We start from the raw sequence: 6705 nt of genomic DNA, 5'->3' as shown, positions 1-6705 counted from the left end.
AATGGAGTCCTGGCGCGCCCATTCGAGGGCTGCATCGTCGTCGTCGAACTCCGCCTTCACCGGTGCCAGCCCCGGCTCCGTCTTCACCGGCGCCAGCCCCGGCTCCGTCTTTGGATTGACGAAGCGCGGGGGAGCCGACGAGGAGGAGGCGCGCCGGCCGCCCTCGTTGATGACGATGCCGGCGCTGCGAGTGCGCCGGCCGAGCGGCGTCTCCGCCGTGGGCTCGGCCTTGACGCCGAGCAGCGCCGGAGAGCCGGAGGAGTGTGAAGAAGAGCGTGATGAGGAGGAAGAAGAGGAGGCGCCGAACCTCCTTGGCGCCCATGGCCCGGCGCGTTGGTGCTGCGCCGGGGCGGCCACCCTCGCCGGGGGGTACGCCAACGGCGGATCGTTGCCGCCCTCGAGGTACGTGAGCACGCCCTCGAGTGTGCGGCCGGGGACGCCCCACCAGAGGTGGCGTCCCTCGCTGTTCTGCCGGCCGCCGACCACCGGCGCGCCGTTGGTGGACGCCAAGCGCTGCTGCTGGCGGCGCTCGAAATACGCCGCCCAGGTCGCGTGGTTGTCGGCGGCGTACTGGGGGAGGGAGAGTTCGGCGTCGTTGAGGGACGCGCGCATGATCTCGACCTCCTCGGCGAAGTACTTCGGCTTCGCCACGACGTCGGGCAACGGGGGAATGGGCACTCCCCCGGCGCTGAGTCTCCACCCTGTTGGCCCGGCACGCATGTCCGGCGGCGCCGGGATGTTCGCCTGGAACAGGAGCCAGGACTCCTGTTCGCGGAGCGAACGGCGACCGAAGCCGTTGGCCGCCGCGTCGTCTCCGGGGAAGCGTTCTGCCATGGCGACGGTGGGGCTGGGCGGGCTCGGCAGAGGTAGAGGGAGGGGCTGGGCGGCGGCGCTCGGGAGAGGTAGGGAGAGGAAGGGGTTGGACGGCGGCGAGGGGCGGGGCTGGTGTGGGCACAGGCGAGTGGAGGCCGCTGGCTTTTATAGCCGGGCCGCGCCCGTGTGTACGCGTGCAAGGGAGGGGAGGCGTCGGCGCGCCGTCCCGTGACGCGCCCCCCGTGAGGAATCAATGGCAAGGCTGACCGGCGGCAGCCTTGCCATTGATTCCCCGCGGGAACCGAGGCCGTTGGGGGAAGACGAGGCGCCGAGTCGCTGACGCGGCTGGCCCGCGTCTTTTTTGCGCCAAAACAGCTCGCCTCGGCGCCCCCGGGCGCCCCCCCAGTGCGCCGGGTTCGGCCTGTGTCCGCCGGAGCTGTTTTCGGCCCAAGCCGGCGAAAATCGGGCTCCTAGGGGTGCGACTGGGCCGTTTTTTCGGTGCCGGCGCGAAAAAATCGCCTTGGGAGGCCTTCCTGGGGGCGCGGCTGGAGATGCCCTTAAGGCAGAGTCGCGATTGAGGCCGTCAAGCAAGGCTGAGGCACTCCGAAACCGCGGCGATTTGCGGCAGTCAGAAGCAGAACCGAGGGCGGGGCGACAGGTCGTGGCCATGGCGGCCGAATGATGGGCGCGGACGGCCCGGGGCGAGTCAAGGCACGAGTTCGTGCTGTCAGAGGCGGCGGCATAGTGCGAGGCTGCAGCAAAGGCGTCTGAATCCAGGCCGGGATAGTTTGGCGCACCGGCGAAACCGGCAAGGCGGCAACTTAAAGCGGCAGCTGGTCCAGTGATCTGGTACGGAGGCGCGGCAACTCGGAGTGCGTCGCAGCGGTGACTCGTTGCAGGCGAATCCGGGTCGGCCCAGTGAAAGTGAAGCTGGTGGAGTTCTATCCGTTTCCGGGTTGGAGTTGACTTGGCGGCCCAAGGAAATTCAGGCGACACAAAAACTGTCTCGAGGTACGCCTATAGCAGCAGCGGGTCGGCGTGGCGGAAGTGACCATGGAGGCGACTTGAAGGAGCGAAGCAGAGGCTTCGACAACTGGCACAACACAGTCGAAGGCGGCTCGTGCACAACCGGCAACAACAGCAAGGGCACTCCGGAGGCCGTAACTACGGCGGCGGGTTGGTGGAATAGAAGTCGAGCTGTGATGAACCGACGAAGAACGGCCAGCAACAGAGTAGCAGAGGGCGCGGCCAACGGCTGACGAGTTGAAGGCGCGAACTAGCAACGGCAGAGGTGAGGCGGGTCTTTTCGAGGAGTCCGAGCTTGTAGCCTTATCCAGTTCCAGCAGATGATTCGGTAGTAACTTTGGACATAATATACCCAAAATCTAAAAAGTGGCCGTGCACGATTTAGTCGAACCGAGCGGCCGCGCTAGACGACAGGTCGCTGTTAGAAACGACCACTCCATATCTCTCTCTCTTCGCCTTATCCACTCTGCCATCTCTCTCGTTCCTCTTCTCGATCCCCATTCCTCGTCTCTGTTCGATGCCGGGCACGGAGGTCCACGCCGACGCTCTGTTCGGCGGAGCGACGGAGTGCGGCGAGCAGGTCGGCCGTGGGGCCGGAGCAGCAGCAGCAGCGCCGCCGCCCTCTCCCCTTTTTCTCAGAGCCAGAGAGAGATGTCGTCGGCGTCGTGGTTGTGGATGGCGGTTTCGTGGTGGTCGTCAAAGTACCTGCTACCTCATGTTGGGCGTCTCCTGTAAGCAGCAGCGGCGGCAACTGCCATGGCAATCGAGCGTCAGCGGGGATCGAGTGTCAACACTGTACTACTCTTTGGATCCCGCTCCTAGTTGTACTTTTCTTTTAGATCCTGCCCGTTGTTGTTAGCTACACCGATTTGGCCTCGCCTTATTCAGTTTCTTTGATACATGCTCGCCTAGATTCAAACATTTTGGAGCTGGAGTTGTGCCACGAGGAAGACAAGCTAGCAGATTTCAACATCAAATTTTGGAGACGTGCTAGTGATCTGAAGACGACAGTGCAGCCAACTGAATCGATGCAGTGATATTTAGTTGGCTTGTAATGCAGTCTAGTTGCACATGCATTGATGTTTAGTTAGCAGAGAAGACTAGTTGCACACATATATGCTCAGTTGGCTTGTAACTTAGTCTAGTTGCACACACATTAATATTTAGTTGGCTTCTAATATAGTCTAGTTGCACACACATTGATGTTTAGTTGGCAGAGAATACTAGTTGCACACACATGCTCAGTTGGCTTGTAATGTAGTCTAGTTGCACACACATTGATGTTTAGTTGGCAATGAAGACTAGTTGCATAAACATATGCTCAGTTGGCTTGTAATGCAGTCTAGTTGCACACCCATTGATGTTTAGTTGGCTTGTAATGTAGTTGCACATACATTAATGTTTAGTTAGCAGAGAAGACTAGTTACACACACACACACACATATGCTCAGTTGGCTTGTAATTTAGTCTAGTTGCACACATATTGATGTTTAGTTGGCTTGTAATGTAGTCTAGTTGCACACACATCGATGTTTAGTTGGCAGAAAAGACTAGTTGCACACACATATGCTCAGTTGGCTTGTAATTTAGTCCAGTTGCACACACATTGATGTTTAGTTGGCAGGACTATTGGCACACACATATACTCAGTTGGCACGGCAATGTAGTCTAGGTTATACACACATTGATGTTTAGTTGTCAGGACTATTGACACATACATATGCTCAGTTGGCGTGACAATGTAGTCTAGTTGCACACATATTGATGTTTAGTTGGCAGGAAGACTAGTTCGTCGAAACATCCCCATGCGGGATCTATTTTCGAAGAGCATCTCGCGAGGGTTTCAACGATGAAAACGGATCTGAATTTCGACACACGGTTTAGAAGATATATCTTTTATAATTTTGAAAATCAGAAGTTAATGCATTAAGGACGAACATGGGAACAGACATCCATCACGTGAGAAAAGACCACGTAGAGTGATTAATTAGCAGTGTCATTTTAGTACTTTTGGATTACAGTAATTTTCCTCTTTTTAATATGTGGCAATGATTTGACGTCTGGACCAGGGGCCGGCCGCTCGCGAGCGGCCGGCCCCTGGTGCCAGAGGTCCAGTCACTATCACATACTAAAAAGAGTAAAATTACTGTAATCTAAAAGTGCTAAAAGAACATTGCTAATTAATTATCCATATGTGGTCTTTTTTTACGTGATGGATGTCTGTTCTCATGTTTGTCCCTAATGTATTAATTTTTTGGTTTGAAAATTATAAAAGATATATCTTCTAAACCGTGTGTCAAAATTAAAATCCGTTTTCATCGTTGAAACCCTCGCGGCGTGCTCTTCAAAAATAGATCCCGCATGAGGATGTTTCAATGAACTAGTCTTTCTGCCAACTAAACATCAATGTGTGTGCAACTAGACTACATTGCTGCGCCAACTGAGCATATGTGTGTGCCAATAGTCCTGCCAACTAAACATCAATATGTGTGCAACTAGACTACATCGTCACGCCAACGGAGTATATGTGTGTGTAACTAGTCCTGCCAACTAACGATCAATGTGTATGCAACTAGACTACATTGTCGCGCTAACTGAGCATATGTGTGTGCAACTAGTGTCTTGCCAACTAAACATCAATGTGTATGCAACTAGACTATATTACAAGCCAACTAAGCATATGTGTGTGCAAATAGTCTTCCTGCCAACTAAACATCAATTTGTGTGCAACTAGACTACGTTACAAGCCAACCAAACATCAATGTGTGTGCAACTAGACTACATTACAAGCTATGACAATTCATATGCGACTATGCGGACCAGGTTATGCAACTTTGTGGCCATATATGTGCCAACTAGGACTACTATGTGTGCAAATATAACTACCGTGGATGCAGCTCCAAAAAACTGGGTTTGAAAAAAATTACATCATGCAGTACTAAAGTTGCACAAAGCAGTACTTAAGTTGCACAATATAGCGCCAAAGTTGGCACCAAAAAAGTTTCGTCGAAACATACTCATGCGGGATCTAGTTTTAAATATCTCGTCGCAAAGAATTTAACAGTGAAGACGGATCTGAATTCCGACGCGCGGTTTAAAAGATATGGCTTTTTAAAAATTTGGAAAATCAAAATAATCATACGTGAACCTATTTCTTTCAAACCAGACTAACCAGTGTGAACATATTAAATACTGATAACGACATGCACTAGCAAACAAAAAAACAATTCATGCATAACTAGGAAGCCCAGCCGCTCGTTTTCTCCTGTTAGTGCATGGCCACTTTTTAGATTTTGGGTATAATCAATCCGGAGCTCTCTCGTGGCCACAAGCACTTGTTCTGATCGCCGTTTGTACTGGCAGATGACGCAGGTGACCCCTGTTGACTGTCTCTTGAACAACATGGATTTAGATAATTGTACGTGGAACAATGACGGTGACTCGCCGATTGCACTAGTTTAAATTGGCTTGGACGAAGATTGATTTGATATATCTACTTCTGTCGACAGAACCTGCCAGCTTCTCACAGACCACATGAAGCGGCGGTTTATCTTGGCGAGACCGATTTCTTTTCTGTCTCGGCGGCTTGAGGGCGTGGTACAACGTAGATGCCACCCGGCTCTTACTGACCCGGCCAGTCGTGATCTTCTCAAAACTCTGGAAAAAATCCCTCCAAGAACTCAACACCATCGTGCGCTAGCCCCACGGTGGCCGCCAACAATCGTGGAATTGTCACAACAGATGTCCTTAGTGTCAGGACTTAGTCGCGAGGCCAACGCATCTATGTGGTAGCTTGAGAGGGGCTGAGCGGAATCGAGAGACGCAACACAAGACAGGGATTTAGACAGCTTCGAGCCCTGCGAAACATCATCCGGTAACAACCCTACATGTTGTTTGAGGCTAGATCTCATTATCATCATGAGGGAGTCGCCGTAAACTGGCTCTCCTCTTTGTGTCTAGACCTAAGATTGTTTCTTTTTACTCGTCCCTCTTTGGGGAGCCCTGTCCCTCCTTATATAAGTTAAAGGGGCGGGTTACATGTAGAGTCCATCTCGGACTAAGACTTAAACTATTTTGACTTCCCTTCCTGGGCTTCTTAACGTCTGCCGGTTTAACATTGTCTGCCGGTTTAACATTGTCTGCCAAGTTATGATTGACTTAACACCTGCCGGTGCTACCATCTGTCTTAACTCTCCGCCGATTTACCATTCGCCGGTTTACCAAGTCCCAGCTGGTTTACAACTCCAGCTGGGTCATACCACGGGGTATATCCCCGACAGTTCCCAAACAGAATGGTAAAGTTTATACTCCCCCTTCACCAACAAGCATCAATCCATGGCTTGCTCGAAACAACGAGTGCCTCCAACTAACAAGAGTCCCATGGGAAGTTTTGTTTGCAATTATTTTGATTTGATTTGCATAAAGCATGGGACTGGGCATCCCGGTGAAGAGCCATTTTCTCGTGAGTGAGGAGCGGAGTCCACTCCTCTTAAGAATAACCCGCCTAACATGGAAGATACAGATGATACGTCTCCAACATATCTATAATTTTTGATTGCTCCATTCTATATTATCTACTGTTTTGGACATTATTGGGCTTTATTATCCACTTTTATGTTATTTTTGAGACTAATCTATTAACCGGAGGCCCAGCCCAGAATTGCTGTTTTTTTGCCTATTTTAGGGTTTCAAAGAAAAGGAATATCAAACGGAGTCCAAACAGAATGAAACCTTCAGGAACGTGATTTTCTCACCGAACATGATGTAGGAGGCTTGGACCCTATGTCAAGAAATAAAGGAGGAGGCCACGAGGTAGGGGGGCATGCCTACCCCCCAGGTGCGCCCTCCACCCTCGTGGGCCCCCTG

Source organism: Triticum urartu, chromosome 7 (genome assembly GCF_003073215.2).
Source record: "Triticum urartu cultivar G1812 chromosome 7, Tu2.1, whole genome shotgun sequence".
In the NCBI taxonomy this organism is placed as follows: Eukaryota; Viridiplantae; Streptophyta; class Magnoliopsida; order Poales; family Poaceae; genus Triticum; species Triticum urartu.
This window is presented reverse-complemented; position numbering follows the sequence as displayed.